The sequence below is a fragment of the Hyperolius riggenbachi genome, chromosome 4 (genome assembly GCF_040937935.1).
Source record: "Hyperolius riggenbachi isolate aHypRig1 chromosome 4, aHypRig1.pri, whole genome shotgun sequence".
NCBI classification, from domain to species: Eukaryota; Metazoa; Chordata; class Amphibia; order Anura; family Hyperoliidae; genus Hyperolius; species Hyperolius riggenbachi.
Window position 1 is genome coordinate 373,665,230 of NC_090649.1, and position 23,257 is coordinate 373,688,486.

Genomic DNA, 23,257 nt, shown 5'->3' on the forward strand with positions numbered 1-23,257 from the left:
CAGTTTTTGTCCATTATAGCTGTAAAATAATACATGCTATCATAATTAAAACCTATGTATTTTATTTGCCCGTTTGTCTCGGTTATGACACCATTTAAATTTTGTCCCTATCACAATGTATGGCGCCAATATTTTATTTGGAAATAAAGGTGCATTTTTTCCATTTTGCATCCATCACTATTTACAAGCTTATAATTTAAAAAATGTTTGTAGTATACTCCCTTCAAATGCATATTTAAAAAGTTTAGACCCTTATTTATTTATTATTTTTTTTAATTGTAATTTTTTTTTCCATTAAAAATTTTATTTGGGTAATATTTTGGTGTGGGAAATAAACAGTAAGTTTTTAATGTTAATGTGTAAATTGTAATATTGTAATATAAAAAATATATAGATGTAGTTTTACTATTTGGCCACAAGATGGCCACCTTGAGGTTTTTTTTTTTTTCCTCCTTGTGCTTCTCGCTAACCGGAAGCACAAGGAGGACGCGGAAAATGTTATTGGCAGAAAGACTGAAGCCTCTAGTAAGAACGTTTTGGTTTTTCAGCTGGGGACATGGATCGGTGATCGGGATTCGGGAACCATGTTCCCGTTCACTGATCCCAGGGCTACCGGAAGACAGCACGGGGGCGCGCCTGTGATCGCATGCGGGAGCACGCTGAAGCGCGACACCGCAGCAGAGCAGCCGCCTGGACGTGAGCATCACGTCCGGGCGGCTGAAATGGTTAAAACCAAGTGAGCATAAAATCTAAATCTATATCAAAGCCATCAGGATCTGATCTTATATAACAGCAAATTCCAAAAACTCATGGATTTATTTCAGAAGATATTTTATAACCTCTCCTATACTCAGGTGGGAGTACAGTGGACAGAGATTGTCAATCCCGGTGCTCTGCTTCGCTATGTAGAATGTTTGAATTTGTACGGGGTTCCTTTTGCTCAAGTGGCTAGTTCTATTGAGTATTCCTGAGCTGTCTCTAAACTGCAGCTGAGAAGGATAGTGTACAGTCCACTTGATGTGGCCTCCACGTTAAACAATTCCAGATTCTCTCACTTTTACTAGTGATATGGTGATCTTTTGGCATGATGAGAAAAAGTAGCTGGATGAGGAAGACACGATGATAAAGTATTCTTCTTTATTGGATGACTGATTGCTATGGCTTTTCCAACTCGTCTGGAGTAGTAGCCAGTGCCAGTTAAGCATACACCTGATAAGTGTGTCCCTGAAAGGATAATAGTCTTTTTGTTATCATTATTGATAACCATAAGCAAAGATGTTTGGTGTGCCAGCAATATCTGAAGCGTTCTCAGGCTGCAGAGGCATCTGTACATTCAGAAGAGAGAAGAGAACGCCGGCACTGCTATCAGTTGCCTTTAATGTGCTTGTTGAGGTACATAGAATAGCTGGATACAGTACATGCATGAATAAAAATGGTCACATGGTAACAGCTGTGAGCAGGGTGACGAGGGTGCAGCGGCCAAAAGCCCCATGGCCGCCTCGTGCTAGTGTGCCCCGACGGAGGCTGCCAGGCAGCCTCCGTGGGGGCACACTAGTGCAAGGTGGCCTTGGGGCTTTCGGTCCCTGCATCCCACCGCACCCTGTTTGCAGCTGTTACCCGGTATGTGACCATTTTTATTTATGTATGTAGCTATTGTATGTACCTCAACAAACACATTAAAGGCAATTGATAGCAGTGCCGGCGTTCTCTTCTCTCTTCTGAATATATAGTATATTGTTTTTAAATGTTGGTACACTGAAGTAAGAAATTGCACCCGACACCCGGCTGGTTATCTTGAGGGGTGGCCTTTCTGCGGGAGCTTGTACACGTAATAACAAATACTTCACCTAATCCACACACTCCTCCATAAGCTGTAAAGGTCATAGCATGAGACGTGCAGCAAGTACAGTAGTGCAGAGCAATGTCCTAGCCATTGCACGTGAGCAAGCGCCGGTTTTGGCGTGAAACGGCTGTAGTGCTGTCCTGTTCACCCCCTGGTCACCCTTCCCAGCTCACCAGACACCCTCCACTACCCAGGTTTGATGCATCTTTACTATTTGTCAAACTGTTGTAATCGTGGCTGTATGCTGTTTACTGAATAAAAGGTCTTAAAGAGACAGGTGCACAGTTATCTCTTTATGTGCTTTTTGTTTTTAAATGTAACTATCCCTCAGAGGAGCTGACAATTTTTGTTCTAGAATACTTATTTTGATCAAAACAAGGCTTTTTTTTTTACACTCGGTCTTATAGAGTTTTGCTTTGTAGACTGGGCTATTTATATAAACATGTTGGTTATATAAAAGATTATTATAACCTTTGTGCTGGTACCTCTATTATATTTAGATAGTACAAAACAAATAATGGGGAACATATATACATAAGAGGTTCACAACTCTTTACAATCAGGACATTCAGCAATACAATACAGACATTGTTGATGTGTGGTTTGAGATATCACCAATACTGTTGCATGTTCATATGATAAAGTACAGCAGAATAAAAAAACTCTGAGGTCTCTTCCCTTGTAAGCTTACAATCTATAATATAGTAGGTTGGAGACGTTAGGGAATAGGGTGGCCATCCATCCAGATTTGTGCCAGATAGTCCGGTTTTTGGACCTCTGGTCCTCCGTCCGGAGCAAGGCAAGGACGGACAGCCATATGTCCTCCTTTTTGGCCTGCGGCCGCCGTCCCCCTGCCCGATCTCATCTCCCCAGCAACACACTGTGCCTGATGTCACACGTAGACGTCGGCGCAGCCCAATCGGGAAACGGGCAGCCCACCTGACCTCACGTCATGCTTGGTGGGCGGAAGAGCCATTGATGCACAGCCAATAATACACAGCCAGCCAGCTCCCTGTGTGAGACTGACCGTCCTCCCGCCTGCCCGCCCGACCCGACCCGTGGACAGTGAGACACAGCCAGAGAGAGACTCTTTGAGAGATCAGCAGCGCCAGCGTTGCCTGCAGCCAGCACAGTGAGTGCCTGCTTCTCCTAGTGCCGCCGGCCCGCCCGCTGCCGTGGTCACACAGTCAGCCGCAGCCAGCCAGCAGAGTGTGCTGCCAGAGGGGACGGAGTAGGAGACACAGACAGACACTCAGCCAGAGACAGCCAGGCTGACTGAGCCAGGCCCAGCAGTGTGTGAGTGCCGCCAACATCCTCCTCCAGAGGCAGAGCCACTGCCTATATCCTCCTCCCTCCTCCATCCAGACCCAGAGACTCAGGTGAGTGAATTGCTGTGCTGCCTGCCAGCCTGCCAATAAGATTGCATTTGTGGGGAAAATCTGCTGCCAACTCTCATTGCATTTGTGGAGAGATCTGCCACCAAGCCTGCCAATAAGATTGCATTTGTGGGGAAATCAACTGCTGCCAATAAGATTGCATTTGTGGGGAAATCGACTGTTGCCAATAAGATTGCATTTGTGGGGAAATCGACTGTTGCCAATAAGATCGCATTTGTGGGGAAATCGATTGCTGCCAATAAGATTGCATTTGTGGGGAAATCGACTGCTGCCAATAAGATTGCATTTGTGGGAAAATCGACTGCTGCCAATAACATTGCATTTGTAGGGAAATCGACTGCTGCCAATAACATTGCATTTGTGTGGAAATGTGCTGCCAATAACCTTGCATTTGTGTGGAAATGTGCTGCCAATAACCTTGCATGTGTGTATAAATCTGCTGCCATTAAGATTGCATTTGTGAAGAAATCTGCTGCCAAGCCTGCCAATAAGATTGCATTTGTGGGGAAATCGACTGCTGCCTATAAGATTGCATTTGTGTGAAAATGTGCTGCCAATAACATTGTGGGTAAATGTGCTGACAATTCTTATGGGGAAATCTTCTGCCAATAAGATTGCATTTGTGGGTAAATCTGCTGCCAATTCTCATTGCATTTGTGGAGAAATCTGCTGCCAATAAGATTGCATTTGTGGGGAAATCTGCTGCCAATAAGATTGCATTTTGTGGTCGGCCGGCTCTCCACCATGTGGACTATTGTGCGCCGCTGTCCTCGGTCCTCCCAATGTCCTCCTTTTCAGGGTGTGATGTCCTCCTTTTTGGGGTTCTGCAAGTGGCCACCCTATTACGGAAGGATACACGGTTTAGCAGATAAGGTGCAGGTGTAAACCTCCAATGCTACCTACAGCAAAATACAGGCTTATCTGAACAGGTATGTCTTGAGAGAACACTTTAAGGTTTCTAGACTCAGAGAATTACGGTCTGACTGTGGGAAAGAGTATGTTGTCTAAATTATCATAGTAGCTATGGCAAAACTCCACTGTTTGGTGGATGTATTCAGTTCAGTTTTTTTTTTATTTTTGCATTCCATTTTCTTTCTGTAATTAATGTTTCTAGGGCTAGTCAATCTGCATGTAATTCACAATTTAATGATAACTTCCTGCAGCATAAGTGTAAAAGTCAAACAGAAAGAAAAGGAGGTAAGCTGGTAGCCATGGTTACTGAAATCAAATCTCTGCAGTACATATATCTGTCTTGAAGGTAGTGTATTTTATTTTGTGCACGTAAGTGAAATTATAGTTTAAAGAGAACCTGAACTGAAAAAAAAAGTCAAAATATATACAGGTCATGCTTGCCTCCCATGTAGTCTACTCATCAATCTCTTTCTCCTCTCCTGCATCTCATTTGTCCACTGTGATCAATGGAATTCTCTGTCCTCCATCTTGAAAATGGTCATTACCCCATAAACACTTCCTGATCACCACACTGTTAAACTGTAATATCACCCGCTTGAGCCATAGGGAAACATGGACATTACCTTGCACATTCAGTTGTAACTGACAGCAGCTGATATATAACTGACAACAACTGGTAAATTTCAGTTCTGACAAAATATTGTCAGAACTGGAAGGGATCACTGTAAGAAGAAAATGGTGAGCTTCTGAGAGGAACTGACAGTGAGGTAAGTATGTAATATTCATTTGCAGATACATCATGTGTTTATTTTAAATAATTTTACTTGCTTCAGCTTCCCTTTAAACATTAATGTAAAATGATGATGTGCGGTAGTAAGTGTGCAAAAGCACAAATAAAAAATGAAAGATGGTGTATACCAGGGTTGCTCAGCAGGACCCCGAATGCGAAGTTTCCCCGAAAAATTCGGGTGTTTTTTAGGTTTGCCGCATGCGAACCCGAACCCGAATACGAAGCATGCCGAATGCGCGCGCGGGAATTCGGCCAGATGGAGCTGTGGGTTCGGATTCGGGGATGACGTGATTGGGCCAATCAGAAGTCCTCCTGCCGATGAGCTGGCAACCCTAGCAACCAATCAGAGGAGGGGAGCCTGGCCCTCCCCTTCTCTATATAAGGCGGCGGCCATGTTGCGGAGCCACGCACTTGTGTGACTGCTGCTGGTACTGAGAGATTCTCCAGTGCTGTGCTGTGTCTGAGCAAGTGCTTTTCACTGCTAAACCTAGCGTTTTGCTTCCTAAACACCTCCTAAACACATTTATTGTTGTCTTATATAGTTAGCTAGTATTTTGATTGTTTTTAGTCAGCTAGTGTATAGTGTATACTGTGCTAGGCTAGTGTTAGTCTGTGAGCAGGCTAGGCCTGCTAGCCTAGGTAGCCTTAGCCTATACTACTAGCTTAGGTAGGTTAGGGATTCGAGTTAGTTGTGTACTAGTAGTACTAGTTTAGTTAATTATTACTGCTGTAGTCTGTTACTTTATTAGTTTCAGTACTGTGTTAGTTAGTTACTGACTGTGAGTGACAGGTCACCACCAGCATCCATTGTGAGTGACCTGACCTGTGACTGTCTGTCACCTCACCTGCCCGAGCCTATTGATTGATTGCGTCTGACCGTGTGTGACCGTTTGTAATTGTCACCGATTGTCTGCCGCACGACTTACTTGTAGCCTATTGCACTAGGTGTTTCTTAGTTACCTGCGTGCATACTACTAGTGTCTACTGTCTACTACTATACTACTAGTCTACTAGTCTAGTATCCGTTCACTAATTTTTTTTTCAATTTTACTGTGTGATTTTATTATTATCCGTAGTGTGTGTAATAAATAAGAGTTACAACACATACAGGCCACCACACCAGCATCCGTTGTGAGTGACCTGTGACTGTCTGTCACCTCACCTGCCCCACCACCAGAGTCCACACTATGCATTGCCCGCTGTCAGTGCCACACATCACTCCTCCTCCTGCTGCTGTTGTATTTATCCTGCTGCTGTCAGTGGTCCCACCGCCAGGGTCCACACAATGCATTGCCTGCTGCCAGTGCCACACGCCACGTTTTCAGTTTTGTTTTTTTAAGTACACCTATTTCAATGTGAATTCACTTTAAAAAAACACACAAAAAAACCCCGAATTCACGAATACGAATTTTTAACGAATTTTTAGGCGTAACCTCGAACCGAATATGAACTCGAACCGAATTTCGTGGTCGAAGGCGAATTCGAATGTCATGCGGACCCGATTTCGAATGTACCCGAACCGAATTTTGGTACATCTGAGCATGCCTGGTGTATACGGAATGTGTCATGGTGGCCCATATCCTATTAACTTTTCTCCTGAGTTTTCTCCAATAAGATATTTTCATTATAACATAACCAATAAGGTACCTTTAAAGCTCCCACCATGCAAGAAAATACTCAAAATATGTTTTTTTTCCCCACACTCCCAGCTCACTCACATGGATTATGAGTCTTTTAGTCCAAAAAATGCAGTATATCACTAAGATGGTATAAGAAATTAAAAAGTTACTGCGGTATCAAAGCGACTAGAGATGGGCCGAACCTCCGATTTTAAGTTCGCGAACCGGGTTCGCCAACTTTCGCGGAACGTTCGGTTCGCGTTAAAGTTCGCGAACCGCAATTGACTTCAATGGGGATGCGAACTTTGAAAAAAAAAATAATTATGCTGGTCACAAAACTGATGGAAAAGATGTTTCAAGGGGTCTAACACCTGGAGGGGGGCATGGCGGAGTGGGATACATGCCAAAAGTCCCGGGGAAAAATCTGGATTTGACGCAAAGCAGCGTTTTAAGGGCAGAAATCACATTGAATGCTAAATGACAGGCCTAAAGTGCTTTAAAACATCTTGCATGTGTATACATCAATCAGGTAGTGTAATTAAGGTACAAAAACCTACTACACAGAAAGTGTACATGCTGGGGTGTGCTAAACAAGTGGGTACATGCACTGGTCAAAAAAACTAGAATTAGTAAACAAACACACTACCAGTATATGCCGTTCAACCACCTGATATTTATTGAGAATCAAAGGTTATTTTTTACCTTGATTGATAATAATTGAGTCTGTAAAAAAAGTTTTTTTGTAGCACACCATATTAATGCACAATTTTTCATTAAACGGGGTGTTACCCCACAATGTCTCAAACAGAAAGTCTCAGGGGACTGCGCACAGACCAGAATATAGCCAGTTGACCATATCACTCCCCCAACATGGGGAGAGGCGGACACGGACACCTACAATGCCAAAAGATTAAAGCATCTAATATGCTAATTGCCCGTCAAACGTGTCCGCATCACCCCATGCGCTAATATCACAGTGGTCAACAGCAATAAAAATGTGCCCCCCCAAAGCCCCCCTATGCCCCCCCGCAATCACAACACCATGCCCTGCATGCAGACATCCACATCAAGATACCAACTAACGTGGGTCGTCACCCACGAAAAAAAAATCATGACACTTGAGAACACAGTCCATGAGAGGCATATATGAAAAATATCCCACGGCAAGTCCTGCTTTCAAAATTCAATGGCATGAGGTAAAGTTCCACATTAGGAAGGTCGTCATAGAAAGATCACTATATTCCTTCAAGAGTCTTTTCAGACCATTTAGGCTGGTGCACCTAGCCTCTCTGCCCCCCTCTGCCCTCCCGCCGGATCGGAGCACGGTGCCCGGAACTATGGCGTATACTTTCAAGGACTGAACTCCCGCTTGGTTGGGGTAATACAAGTCTGAGGCCCTGAGTTTGATACTCCAACAGATACACATCGTGGACACTGCGGTCAATTGGGCAGGCTAAAAACCGTCCATGCGGACGCTGCATATCGCATCAATGGAGGAGGTGGTAACTATGTGAAACAGTGTATACGGCATCTATATCCGCAAAGTTCATGTGTATATCCAATTATGGTGAAGTATTACATGCATGGAAACTTCGTTGTCACGATATATGGCTTGGCTGAAATACTGAACTGTTTTGTCCGCATAGGCCTATAACTATTATATTACAGCAAACTGGCTAGGTGCACCAGCCTAAATGGTCTGAAAAGACTCTTGAAGGAATATAGTGATCTTTCTATGACGACCTTCCTAATGTGGAACTTTACCTCATGCCATTGAATTTTGAAAGCAGGACTTGCCGTGGGATATTTTTCATATATGCCTCTCATGGACTGTGTTCTCAAGTGTCATGATTTTTTTTTCGTGGGTGACGACCCACGTTAGTTGGTATCTTGATGTGGATGTCTGCATGCAGGGCATGGTGTTGTGATTGCGGGGGGGCATAGGGGGGCTTTGGGGGGGCACATTTTTATTGCTGTTGACCACTGTGATATTAGCGCATGGGGTGATGCGGACACGTTTGACGGGCAATTAGCATATTAGATGCTTTAATCTTTTGGCATTGTAGGTGTCCGTGTCCGCCTCTCCCCATGTTGGGGGAGTGATATGGTCAACTGGCTATATTCTGGTCTGTGCGCAGTCCCCTGAGACTTTCTGTTTGAGACATTGTGGGGTAACACCCCGTTTAATGAAAAATTGTGCATTAATATGGTGTGCTACAAAAAAACTTTTTTTACAGACTCAATTATTATCAATCAAGGTAAAAAATAACCTTTGATTCTCAATAAATATCAGGTGGTTGAACGGCATATACTGGTAGTGTGTTTGTTTACTAAGTGTAATTAAGGTACTGCTTCACACTGACACACCAAACTCACCGTGTAACGTACCGCAAACAGCTGTTTGTGTAGTGATGGCTGTGCTGGACTGGTGCGCACCATGGCGAGAGTGCAGGTTTTGGTGGCTTTACAGCCCATATGGTCGCCTGGCTGATGTAGCTGAATGACAGAACAGTGACTGTCCAGCTGATCAAATTTGGTCTGACCACAATGAAGCAACGACCTTATTATCTTTTGTGTGCCCCCCGAGACACTCATCTAGGCGCCGGTCATTGCTTCATTGTGATACGCAAGCCCCTTCACCACGGCAAGGTAATGATCACGAAGGGGAATGGGCGCATGTACATGCCTTTTCTTTTGTTGTTGCAGCTGCCCGCAGTGCAGCCAGAAAAATTAGGCAGTCATGTACACGCACCAGAAAAATTATTACAGCGACCGCTGCTAGCAGCGGCCTAAAAAATTCAGCAATCCGCCTGGAGTCCCGGACCCTGTTGGTGGTGGCGGAGAAGGTAGTCAAGCGGCCTGCAGGCAGACATGCTGTGTGGAGGGACTGGGAGCGACTTAGTCTTCTTGGGGCAGCCCAGGCAGCCAGTCACACGGCGTGCAGGCAGAGATGCTGTGTGTGCGGGGACTGACTTAGTCTTGGGGCGGGCAGCAGCCCTCCGGGATCCATGCCTCATTCATTTTGATAAAGGTGAGGTACTTAACACTTTTGTGATTTAGGCGACTTCTCTTCTCTGTGACAATGCCTCCAGCTGCGCTGAAGGTCCTTTCTGACAGGACGCTTGCGGCAGGGCAGGAGAGAAGTTGGATGGCAAATTGGGACAGCTCTGGCCACAGGTCAAGCCTGCGCACCCAGTAGTTCAAGGGTTCCTCATCGCTGTTCACAGCAGTGTCTACATCCACACTTAAGGCCAGGTAGTCGGCTACCTGCCGTTCCAGGCGTTGGTGGAGGGTGGATCCGGAAGGGCTACGGCGAGGCGTGTCCGACATCACCATGAGATCGCTGGAGCGTCCTGTCTTTGACTGCGTGGACACGGGAGGAGGATTAGTGGCAGTGGTACCTTGCTGTGCTGTCACATCACCCTTAAAGGCATTGTAAAGCATAGTTGACAGCTGGTTCTGCATGTGCTGCATCCTTTCCACCTTCCGGTGAGTTGGTAACAGGTCCGCCACTTTGTGCCTGTACCGAGGGTCTAGTAGTGTGGCCACCCAGTACAGCTCATTCCCCTTGAGGTTTTTTATATGGGGGTCCCTCAACAGGCAGGACAGCATAAAAGACAACATCTGCACAAAGTTGGATCCAGTACCCTCCATCTCCTCTTGCTCTTCCTCAGTGACGTCACGTAAGTCAACCTCCTCCCCCCAGCCGCGAACAATACCACGGGAAGGTTGAGCAGCACAAGCCCCCTGCGACGCCTGCTGCGGGTGTTCTCCTGCCGCCGTCCCCTCCTCCTCCTCCTCCCCCAAAGAAACACCTTGCTCATCATCCTCTGAGTCTGACTCGTCTACTGCACACGACTTCTCTTCTTCCTCCTCCTCCCCCCTCTGTGCTGCCGCAGGTGTTGAGGAAACAGCTGGGTCTGATGAAAATTGGTCCCATGCCTGTTCCTGCCGTAACGGTTCCTGGTCACGCTCATTCACAGCTCATTCACAGCTTCATCCGCCACTCTACGCACAGCACGCTCCAAGAAGTAAGCGTAGGGAATTAAGTCGCTGATGGTGCCCTCACTGCGGCTCACCAGGTTGGTCACCTCCTCAAACGGCCGCATGAGCCTGCATGCATTTTTCATCAGTGTCCAGTTGTCGGGCCAGAACATCCCCATCTTCCCAGATGTTTCATTCTACTGTAGTTGTAGAGGTAGTGGGTGACGGCTTTTTTCTGTTCTAGCAGGCGGGAGAACATGAGCAGGGTCGAATTCCAGCGAGTCGGGCTATCGCAAATGAGGCGTCTCACCGGCATGTTGTTTTTCCGCTGAATTTCCGCAAAGCATGCCATGGCTGTGTAAGACCGCCTTAAATGCCCACAGAACTTCCTGGCCTCAGGACATCCGCTAAGCCAGGGTACTTTGCCACAAATCTTTGAACAACTAGATTCATGACATGTGCCATGCAGGGTATGTGTGTCAGCTTCCCCATATGCAAAGCGGCAAGCAGATTGCTGCCGTTGTCGCACACCACGTTGCCTATCTCCAGGTGGTGCGGGGTCAGCCACTCATCCACCTGTTTCTTAAGAGCAGCCAGGAGAGCTGCTCCAGTGTGACTCTCCGCTTTGAGACAAGACATGTCTAAGATGGCGTGACAGCGTCGTACCTGGCATGCAGCATAGGCCCTGCGGAGCTGGGGCTGTGTAGCTGGAGAGGAGAACTGCCACTCAGCCAAGGAGGAGGAGGACAGCGAAGAGCATGTAGCAGGAGGAGAGGAGGTGGCAGGAGGCCTGCCTGCAAGCCGTGGAGGTGTCACAATTTGGTCTGCTGCGCCCTGCTTGCCATCGTTCACCACCAGGTTCACCCAATGGGCTGTGTACGTAATGTAGCAGCCCTGCCCGTGCTTGGCAGACCAGGCATCCGTGGTCAGGTGTACCCTTGACCCAACGCTCTTCGCAAGAGATGACACCACTTGCCTCTCAACTTCACGGTGCAGTTGGGGTATGGCCTTTCTCGAAAAATAAGTGCGGCCTGGCATCTTCCACTGCGGTGTTCCGATGGCCACAAATTTATGGAAGGCCTCAGAGTCCACCAGCCGGTATGGTAACAGCTGCCGAGCTAACAGTTCCGCCACGCCAGCTGTCAGACGCCGGGCAAGGGGGTGACTGGCCGAAATTGGGTTCTTACGCTCAAACATTTCCTTCACGGACACCTGACTGCTGCTGTGGGCAGAGGAGCAGGAACCGCTCAAGTGCAGAGGCGGAGTGGAGGAGGGTGCCTGTGAAGGTGCAAGGGAGAAAGCGGCAGAAGCAGATGATGCACCTGAAGGAGGAAGAGGAGAAGGAGGGTGACTTTTCTTTTGTGTGCTGCTGCTGCTTTTGCTCAGGTGGCCATCCCATTGCTGTTTGTGCCTTTTCTCCAGGTGCCTTCGTAAGGCACTTGTCCCTACGTGAGTGTTGGCCTTTCCACGGCTCAATTTTTGTTGGCAGAGCGAACAGATGGCTTTGGTCCGATCTGAGGCACACACATTAAAAAAATCCCACACCGCTGGGCCACCCTGGGATGTGGGCACTATGGGGACCTCAGCAACTGATGCTGAAGGGCAAGTTGGCTGGCTGTACATAGGTGGCGATACATGGTGCCGGACTCTGCCAGCAGCTGTTTCTGACGAAGAGCTGCCCCAGCTTCTTTCAGCAACTTCTCTCCTCCTACTACTCTCTGACTCCCCCTCTGAACTGTCCCCCTCTTCATCTCCTCTATTGGGAACATACAGAGGATCCCTATCATCGTCAGCATCGTAATCATCCTGCCCAGCTTTGCTTGCCTCAGAAAAATCCAAACATGCACCATCAGTAGGTCCTTCATCCTCCTTACACGTTACATCCATAGTGTTGCCGCGTAACGCAGACATATGAGCTGGTGAAAAATCATCTGGCTGTAACAACAATGGCTGTGCATCAGTGATTTCACCACTAAATAATTCTTGCGAAGTGTCAAATGCAGCGGAAGTGGTGCTAGTAGTAGCGCTGGTGGCTGAGCAAGATGAGGTGTTCTGTGTCGCTAAATACTCAACCACGTCCTGACAATCTTGGGAGGTGATGGGACGTGCCTTCTTCCGAGCACTGTACTGTGGGCCAGGTCCACACGAAATTACATTTACACGACCTCGCGCAGAACTGCCGGGTGGCCTTCCTCTGGCTCTGGCACTACCTCTTCCTCTACCTGTTTTGTCCATATCGGGTATGCACGGAGTGGTATATCACACTGCGTGCACTCACGTAGGTAGGTGGGTTCACTTAACTGCACAGGTATGCGCACTGATGCGGTGGGTTCACTGAACACAACAGGTATGCAGTGGCGGGTTCACTGAACACAACAGGTATGCAGTGGCGGGTTCACTGAACACAACAGGTATGCAGTGGCGGGTTCACTGAACACAACAGGTATGCAGTGGCGGGTTCACTGAACACAACAGGTATGCAGTGGCGGGTTCACTGAACACAACAGGTATGCAGTGGCGGGTTCACTGAACAGGTATGCAGTGGCGGGTTCAGTGAACAGGTATACAGTGGCGGGTTCACTGAACACAACAGGTATGCAGTGGCGGGTTCACTGAACACAACAGGTATGCAGTGGCGGGTTCACTGAACACAACAGGTATGCAGTGGCGGGTTCACTGAACACAACAGGTATGCAGTGGCGGGTTCACTGAACACAACAGGTATGCAGTGGTGGGTTCACAGCACAGGTATGCAGTGGCGGGTTCACTGAACACAACAGGTATGCAGTAGCGGGTTCACTGAACACAACAGGTATGCAGTGGCGGGTTCACTGAACAGGTATGCAGTGGCGGGTTCACTGAACAGGTATGCAGTGGCGGGTTCACTGAACAGGTATGCAGTGGCGGGTTCACTGAACAGGTATGCAGTGGCGGGTTCACTGAACAGGTATGCAGTGGCGGGTTCACTGAACAGTACAGGTATACAGTGGCGGGTTCACTGAACACAACAGGTATGCAGTGGCGGGTTCACTGAACAGGTATGCAGTGGCGGGTTCACTGAACAGTACAGGTATACAGTGGCGGGTTCACTGAACACAACAGGTATGCAGTGGCGGGTTCACTGAACAGAACAGGTATACAGTGGCGGGTTCACAGAACAGGTATGCAGTGGCAGGTTCACTGAACACAACAGGTATGCAGTGGCGGGTTCACTGAACACAACAGGTATGCAGTGGTGGGTTCACTGAACAGGTATGCAGTGGTGGGTTCACTGAACACAACAGGTATGCAGTGGCGGGTTCACTGAACAGTACAGGTATACAGTGGCAGGTTCACTGAACACAACAGGTATGCAGTGGCGGGTTCACTGAACACAACAGGTATGCAGTGGTGGGTTCACAGAACAGGTATGCAGTGGTGGGTTCACAGAACAGGTATGCAGTGGTGGGTTCACAGCACAGGTATGCAGTGGTGGGTTCACAGAACAGGTATGCAGTGGTGGGTTCACAGCACAGGTATGCAGTGATGGGTTCACAGCACAGGTATGCAGTGATGGGTTCACAGCACAGGTATGCAGTGGCAGGTTCACTGAACAGGTATGCAGTGGTGGGTTCACAGAACAGGTATGCAGTGGTGGGTTCACAGCACAGGTATGCAGTGGTGGGTTCACAGCACAGGTATGCAGTGGCGGGTTCACTGAACAGGTATGCAGTGATGGGTTCTCAGAACAGGTATGCAGTGGCAGGTTCACTGAACAGGTATGCAGTGGTGGGTTCACAGTACAGGTATGCAGTGGTGGGTTCACAGAACAGGTATGCAGCCAGCCAGGAACAAGTTAAGCCTAACTAATCTTTCCCTGAGAGACAGTCTGCAGCAGCTCGCCCTACTCTCACTAACGCAGGCAGCACACGAGTGACCGTAATGGCCGCCGCTGCCTGCCTTATATAAGGGGGGATGGGGCTCCAGGGGGTAGTGTAGCCTAATTGGCTACACTGGGCCTGCTGACTGTGATGTAGAGGGTCAAAGTTGACCCTCAAGGTGCATTATGGGGCGAACCGAACTTCCGCAAAGGTTTGCCAGCGGGACGCGAACGCGAACCACCGAAGTTCGCGTGGAACCGTTCGCCGGCGAACCGTTCGGCCCATCTCTAAAAGCGACACAGCTAAAGTGTCAAAAAAGTCTTGAACCAGTTAAGTCCGTCCAGTAGATTAAGTCCTTCCACTGGATGAGTTTGGTAACTACCCCACCTTCCTGAGCATAAGGTAGGAATAAGCCCTTTGTCTTTGACATGAAAAGGTAGCTATGTAAGGAGGAGAAGAATTTCTGTACCCGCCCCTCTCTGGCATAGCCTCACTATATCAAGGATCATGTGGAATGGAACTATTCAGGCGGTGGACTCCTAGCCCACAAGGGGGTTCAAAGAAACTTGAGAGTGAAGGCGCCAACTCATTTGTCTTAACATCACGTTAAAAAAAGAAATGTTGCATAACAGCACCATTCTAAGATGATGAGCAATATCTCTAATAACCTGAGTAAAGCGGTTGATAAGTGTAGCTTTACCCAAATTTTTTATTTTACAAGTCTTCCACATGTTCTATAACTGATTAAAAATAGCATTGAGATGATAAAATGACATTGAAGCAAGTTCTTTCTTGCGTGACTGATTGAGATAATTTTCACCCAGCAGGCTTTTTTATAGTAGAATACTCCAAACCTGTGTTTGCATGAGGATAGTGATTCTTGTAATTAAATCAGACCCGAAGGTGGATAATGGTAATGATAAATTAGGAAAATTATTTATCACAGATAATAAAAAGAAAATACATTACTGAAGCGCCAATTTCTTATTATGTAGAGCGTAAAACCTAACTAAAAAAAATAACTACTACTGGAAATTTCTACAGCCATTGGTGTGTGTGTGTGTGTGTGTGCATGTGGAGACTATGGGCCATATGCAATTCACTTTTTCTCCTGAGTTTGCTCCTAGGAGATAATTTTTCATCTTCTATTTAAAATAACGTTCCAGCACTTTTCAACTGAAAAATTACTGAAAAGTAGGTTAAAAATTACTATCAATTATTTTGAGTATTATCATGCTTTCTGGTGGCTTAAAATGCATTTTGACAGGTTTAAAACTATCTATCTATCTATCTATCTATCTATCTATCTATCTATCTATCTATCTATCTATCTATCTATTTATTTATTGTATTTATAAAGCACCAACATATTACGCAGCACTGGACATTAGTTTAGCTTACAGACAATATTTAGGGGCGACATACAGCAAAATGACAATACAGGAATACAAGAAAGACCAGATCATGCAGCACAGTATGAGTACAAGGTAATGCTTAGTCACTGGAGGGGGGCATGGAGATTAGGCAAGTTAGTTTCACTCAAATGCATAGCATGGGTTCACAGTAATGGAGGTGCATGATCAGGAAGGACCCAAAAGGAGGACCCAGAGTGAAAAGATGAGTTTTGAGGGCCTTCTTGAAGAAGGCTAGGTGAGGGTGACAGGTGAGGAGGTGGGGAGAGATAGCAGGAGCCGGCAGCTATGCATCCCAAAGGACACATTCTATGCTATGTGGGGGGCATCGGAGATCTTCAATTAACTTAATTGAAGATTGCAACATAAGAGGATACATTATTCGTTGGATCGTTTACCGAGGATATTGGCGTGGGAATTTTTTTTTAAAGGTACAGGTAAGTATTTATGTTTAATTTAGAATAATAAAATACTTTTCTTGTGGTTGTGTTTTTATTTCATTTAACCCTTTGTGGAAATGGGTATGGGGTACTTTGTACCCCTATACTCATTTCTCCTGGGAGGGGGGTAGGCATCTGGGGTCTCCTTCTTAAAGGGGACTACCAGATGCCACCATGAACCCTTCCCCCAGGGAGCAGTTTTCCCCACCTCCTCCTGGGGCACCGGAGGTGGGGAAGAGCCCCTTGTCCATGGATTGGACAAGGGCTCCAGGGGGAGGAAAAGGCTTGGCCTCCCCCCCCCCCCCCATACCATGGACCATACAGGCTGGTATAGCTCAGGGTGTGAAGCCCCAGTCGGCCGGGGTTTCGCATTCTGGCTATCCCAGCCTGCATGGGGACAATGGGTTACAGAGGCTCGAGAGGGGGGACCCCACGCCATTTTTTTCAGATTTCCCACACTCAGCACATAAAAATAATATATATATACTGTATATATATTTTTAAAGGACTTCAGAGGCGACAAATGGGAAAAAAGTTAAATACCTTTTCATAATCCAGATCCATGCAAGACGCCATCTGCGCCCTCCCGTTCATTCCACCATGGCCCCCGCAGTAATACCGGCCCCGGTCGGGTCCCAACCCTCCGAACGGGTCGGGTTCTCATTCCTCCTCAATATAGCCGCCACAGATTGCCGCGGCTGCACAGTCCGCATAGACGCGATTGCAGCTGCACAGCTCTAGGGCCTCCTCCCGCCGCGTCATCAATATGGACGCATCGGGAGGGGGGCCTGGAGCTGCGCAGCTGCAATCGCCTCTATGCGGTCTGCACAGCTGCGGCAATCTGTAATGGCCATATTAAGGAGGGAATGAGAACCCGACCCGTTCTGAGGGGTCGAGACCAAACCGGGGCCAGTATTACTGCGGGAGCCATGGCGGAATGAACGGGAGGGCGTGGATGGCGTCCTCCATGGATCTGGATTATGAAAAGGTATTTAACTTTTTTCACATTTGTGGCCTCGGAAGTCCATTAAATATTGTTTCCTGCTATCTTTTTAACATATCCTGCAAATTTGGTGTTGCTAGGATGTAAGGGGCCTTTGCTATTAACTGCTAAAGTCGGCGGGTGATAACCAACCAGAGTTATAGGGGTGCACAAGTGCTGAATTCTGCCATTGGCTTTTATTGGGCTCCCTATTTCACTTTCAAAAATCCCAAATCTTTTCAAAGGACGATGGCTCAGCAGTGGCACATTTTCTAGCATTGTAGGGACTCTTAGGGGGATTATGACTGGTGAGTTTCGGGCCCCTAGGCCAAAGAGGTCGCAGCCTAGCGTCACAAAAACCTGTTCATTTTGGCAATGTTAATGGTGGCGATTCTGACAAACATAAATCGCCATGGCCATTAGCAAAGTCTGAATCTCACGACATGTCTCACGCAGGTAGAAGGCATATTGTTGTACTTGCACTCCAATGCTGGGTTCCCTACATCTCTTCAAACCAGAGTTACGGGGGTGTAAAAGTGCTACACTCCCCCATAGGCTTTCACTGGGCCTCCTATTTCACTTTCAAAAATCTCACATTTCTTAAAAGGGCAATGGCTCAGCAGTGGCACATTTTCTAGCATTGTAGGGACTCTTAGCGGGATCATGACTGGCCCCTAGGCCAAAGAGGTCATAGCCTAGGGTCACAAAAATCTGTTCATTTTGGCAATGTCAATGGTGGAGATTCTGACGTTAGCAAACTCTGTAGGTAGAAGGCATATTGTTGTACTTGCACTCCAATGCTGGGTTCCCTACATCTCTGCAAACCAGAGTTATGGGGGTGCAAAAGTGCTAAAATCTCCCATAGGCTTTCATTGGGGCCTAGGTTTTGAGGGTACAAAAGCGCAGGTTTCTGCCGAAAGGTACGGCTGAGCAGCCCCAAATTTTCAGCTGTGTTACAGACTTGCCACATAGCAATGCACCACTTATAGTAATGTTTACAGTGCAGCACATGCGTTGCAGTTTAACGGTGTGTGGTATTGTAATGCACTGTATGCAGTGCAATAGGTATATGTTAACAGTACATTTGAGCAGGGCCGTGCAGAGGATTCTCAAGGGGGGGTGCTCAAATTTGAAAAAGGGGCCCTAATCGATAAATCGTGCTAAATTGTGTATGTAATACCCCTTCTCCAGAAAGCACTAGGCAGTCTTAACCCCCCCCCCCCACCACACACACGCACGCACGCACGCACGCACGCACGCACACACACACACACACACACACACACGCGCACACACACACACACCTTTCTAGAAGTATCAGGCAGACTTTGTGTCTTCTTCCAACCAACTTCTTTGTTGCCACCACCCTCAAATCGGCAGTCATAGGTGCGCACTATCAGAGTGGGCACAGTGGAGCCTGATGTAGGCATGGATTCACCTTTCATTACTGGGACCTCTGTCCCTCTAGATCAGCACCCAAGCTTCTTTTCAGTCAAAGAAGCAGTGGTTGCCAATATGCAGTGGTTGCTAAGCATTAGTAGATGCAAAACTGCAGTAAGTGCCTAACCGCCCCCCGCATCACCCAGTCCCATGCACGCCTCCAGGACTTCTCAAGAGCTGCTCCAACACTATGGAACTCCCTACCTCCACCCATTAGGGCAGCCCCCTCCTTCAACATCTTCAAGAAAGCCCTCAAAACTCATCTTTTCACTCTGGCTTACTACCCCTCACAAGTGCTCTAAACCTACAGCTGAACTCTAGTCCCCTACCATTCGTGTCCTTACCTCTCCCTCTAGATTGTAAGCCTTTGGGCAGGGTCCTCCTCCTTTTGTGTACTACCTGATCTTGCACCTTCATTACTGTGATCCCATGCTATGCATCTGAGTGAACCTAACTTGCCTAATCTCCATGCTCCATCCAGTGACTGACTAAGCATTACCTGGTACTCATACTATGGTGTGTGATCTGGTTTTCTTGTATTCCTGTATTGTCATATTGCTGTATGTCACCCCTAAATATTGTCTGTAACCTAAATTAATGTTCAGCGCTGCGTAATATGTTGGCGCTTTATAAATACAATAAATAAATAAATAAATAAGTGCCAAGGTGCAGTGGGTGCACAGATGCAGTGGGTGGTAAGACGCAAAGGTCCAGTTTGTGCTAAGTTGCAGTGGGTGCCGATTGCCAAAGTACAGTACGTGTCAAGCTGCTTTGAGTACCAAGGTCCAGTTTGTATTGGGTGTTTATTTGCAGTGGATGCTATGCTGTATTGGGTGCTGAATGAGTAGCAGAAGGCGATAAACAATAGTGGGTGCCATGTGAGTGCTAATTGGTACAGGGAGCCATGTGAGTGTTGGACATGAGTGAGCAGGGAGTATGTGTGGTCTGGGTGTGTGCCATGGGAGAGCACTGAGTCTCATATGGGTTCAGACCACGGGTGGGTACTGGGTGCTATTTGAGTGCTGGCCATGGATGGGTACTAGGTGCATATAATGGCTTTGGAACTTTGTGCTGTGTGAGTACTATGCCATGTGGGTGTTGATTATGGGGGTTATAGGGTGTCATGTGGGTCTTAGGTGCAAATACTGAGTGCCAAGTGGGTACTGGGAGCAAGTACATGGTAACATCTGGGTAATGGGTGCTGGTTAGTGGGGTATTTGTTGTCATGTGAGTGCTAAATGCAGAAGCTGGGTGCCATGTGGGTTCTGGGTGCTGGCACAGGGTGTCATGTGGATTCTGGCTGTATGGGTTGGTGTCAAGCATCATGTAGGTGTTGATTGCAGTTACTCAAGCCCTTGTGAGTTCTGGGTGCAAGTACTGGATGTCATATGTGAGTGTTTGGTGTTTGTGCTGGGCACCAAGTGGAGGCTTAGTGCAACTGGAACTACTGCAGATGAAACATGTGGGTGTTGGGTGCAGGTACATTGGTGCGAATACTTGGTGCATTGCCTGCACTAGGTTCTAGCTATGGGTGGGCATTGTGTGTCATGTGGATTCTGAGTGCAGGTACTTTGGGTGCTGGTACTGGTTTATGTGAGTTTAGATAATGTGCAAGTACTGTGCCAAGTGGGTGTGAGTACTGGGTGCCAGCTATAGGGTGAATGATGCAAGTACTAAGTGCCATATGGAGGTCGGACATAAGTATTGGGTGAAAGTTGCTTGGTGCAAGTACTGGGTGCTTGCTATAGTGGGGGTTACTGGTTGAGTGTAATGTGAGTGCTGAATATTGGTGGGATTGCGGTGGGTGCAGGGAGTGGGAGGTCACTGTGGGTACTGCTATGAATGGCATAGTTGTTGCTAGGGGAGGTAGAGGTCAGTGTGGGTGCTGGTGGAAGGGTAGGTCACTGTGGGTTCTGTGGAAGGAAGAGGTCAGTATGAGTGCTGGAGGAAGGGGAGGTCACTGTGGGTGCTGGGAGAGGTCATTGTAGTTATTGGAGGAGGGAGTTGTTGTGGATGCTGGGTGTTGGGAGAGATCAGTGTGGGCGCTGCTTTTGGGATGGGAGGTCCCTGTAAGTGCTGCAGGGGACAGGTGGGTAGCCTCTGGGGGAGGGAAAGATCACTGTGGGTGCTGGGGGAAGGATAGGTCAGTGTGGGTGCTGGGGTAGGCAGGATCACTGCTAGAGCTGGGGAGGAGAGGTGATTGTGGGTGGTAGGTGAAGGGAGAGGTCACTGTGGGAGGGAGAGGTCACTGTGGGTGCTGGTGGAGGGAGAGGTCACTGTGGGTGCTAGGTGGAGGGGGAGGTCACTGTGGGTGCTAGGTGGAGGGAGAGGTCACTGTGGGTGCTAGGTGGAGGGAGAGGTCACTGTGGGAGGGAGAGGTCACTGTGTGAGGGAGAGGTCAGTGCTAGGTGGAGGGAGAGGTCACTGTGGGTGCTAGGTGGAGGGAGAGGTCACTGTGGGAGGAAGAGGTCACTGTGGGTGCTGGTGGAGGGAGAGGTCACTGTGGGTGCTAGGTGCAGGGAGAGGTCACTGTGGGTGCTGGTGGAGGGAGAGGTCACTGTGGGTGCTAGGTGGAGGGAGAGGTCACTGTGGGTGCTAGGTGGAGGGAGAGGTCACTGTGGGAGGGAGAGGTCACTGTGGGAGGGAGAGGTCAGTGCTAGGTGGAGGGAGAGGTCACTGTGGGTGCTAGGTGGAGGGAGAGGTCACTGTGGGAGGGAGAGGTCACTGTGGGAGGGAGAGGTCACTGTGGGTGCTGGTGGAGGGAGAGGTCACTGTGGGTGCTAGGTGCAAGGAGAGGTCACTGTGGGTGCTAGGTGGAGGGAGAGGTCACTGTGGGTGCTGGGTAAGGGAGAGGTCACTGTGGGTGCTAGGTGGAGGGAGAGGTCACTGTGGGTGCTAGGTGAAGGGAGAGGTCACTGTCGGTGCTGGGGGAGGGAGAGGTTACTGTGGGTGCTAGGTGGAGGGAGAGGTCACTGTGGGTGCTGGTGGAGGGAGAGGTCACTGTGGGTGCTAGGTGCAGGGAGAGGTCACTGTGGGTGCTATGTGGAGGGAGAGGTCACTGTGGGTGCTAGGTGGAGGGAGAGGTCACTGTGGGTGCTAGGTGGAGGGAAAGGTCACTGTGGGTGCTGGGTAAGGGAGAGGTCACTGTGGGTGCTGGGGGAGGGAGAGGTTACTGTGGGTGCTAGGTGGAGGGAGAGGTCACTGTGGGTGCTGGTGGAGGGAGAGGTCACTGTGGGTGCTAGGTGCAGGGAGAGGTCACTGTGGGTGCTAGGTGGAGGGAGAGGTCACTGTGGGTGCTGGGTAAGGGAGAGGTCACTGTGGGTGCTAGGTGGAGGGAGAGGTCACTGTGGGTGCTAGGTGAAGGGAGAGGTCACTGTCGGTGCTGGGGGAGGGAGAGGTTACTGTGGGTGCTAGGTGGAGGGAGAGGTCACTGTGGGTGCTGGTGGAGGGAGAGGTCACTGTGGGTGCTAGGTGCAGGGAGAGGTCACTGTGGGTGCTATGTGGAGGGAGAGGTCACTGTGGGTGCTAGGTGGAGGGAGAGGTCACTGTGGGTGCTAGGTGGAGGGACAGGTCACTGTGGGTGCTGGGTAAGGGAGAGGTCACTGTGGGTGCTGGGGGAGGGAGAGGTTACTGTGGGTGCTAGGTGGAGGGAGAGGTCACTGTGGGTGCTGGTGGAGGGAGAGGTCACTGTGGGTGCTAGGTGCAGGGAGAGGTCACTGTGCGTGCTATGTGGAGGGAGAGGTCACTGTGGCTGCTAGGTGGAGGGAGAGGTCACTGTGGCTGCTAGGTGGAGGGAGAGGTCACTGTGGGTGCTAGGTGGAGGGAGATGTCACTGTGGGTGCTAGGTGGATGGAGAGGTCACTGTGGGTGCTGAGGAGGGAGAAATCACTGGGTGCTAGGTGGATGGAGAGGTCCCTGTGGGTGAGGGAGAAGTCACTATGGGTGCTTGGGGAGGTAGAGGTCAGTATGGGTCCTAGGTGGAGGGTGAGGTCAGTATGCCACACTAGGATTCCTATCCAGGCCTCTTCACCTGAAAGTGCCCCAGGCGGAGGCGGAGCTTCTCGCGGGTGGGCGGGGCTTACCGCGGTAGGGGCGGGGCTTATTTTGCGCGATCAGAGGGGCCTTTTTTGCAGATTTTAAAAAGGGGGGGTGCCTGGGCACCCAGAGCACCCCCCTCTGCACGTGCCTGCATTTGAGCATCCTTTTCATTGACTGTGCACTTCACTGTACTTCACTGTATGTGGTGCAACACGCAGATAAGGTGCAGTGAGCTCTGTAAAAACAGCGCAGGAGATTTGGACACAGATGGCGGCACCATAGGCCATAATAGGAATTAAGGCTACAGTGGCACTCAGTAGTGTTGAGCCGAAATTTGTGTCATTTCATGTTTCCGTAATTAGGAGCGCAAATTTTGCCACTACATCGTGAATTCGTAATTCTGTAATTGCCATACAAGCAGTAATTCGGAATTCTGTATGGGAAATTTCTGTCACGTAATTTCGCGTTTTGGTGCAAATTCGTGTTTAACGCAAAATTTCATAATTTTGTGTTTTCTATAGAAACAGTTATTTTAATTAC

The 23,257-nt window shown here is 48.5% G+C and overlaps 1 long non-coding RNA gene across 1 annotated transcript in view; it reads left to right on the forward strand.

Moving 5' to 3' along the window:
- The window catches only part of LOC137504081 (uncharacterized), a 219,372-nt gene that overhangs the window by 58,912 nt on the left and 137,203 nt on the right, over window positions 1-23,257 (forward strand). The gene's annotated exons all lie outside the window — the stretch shown is intronic.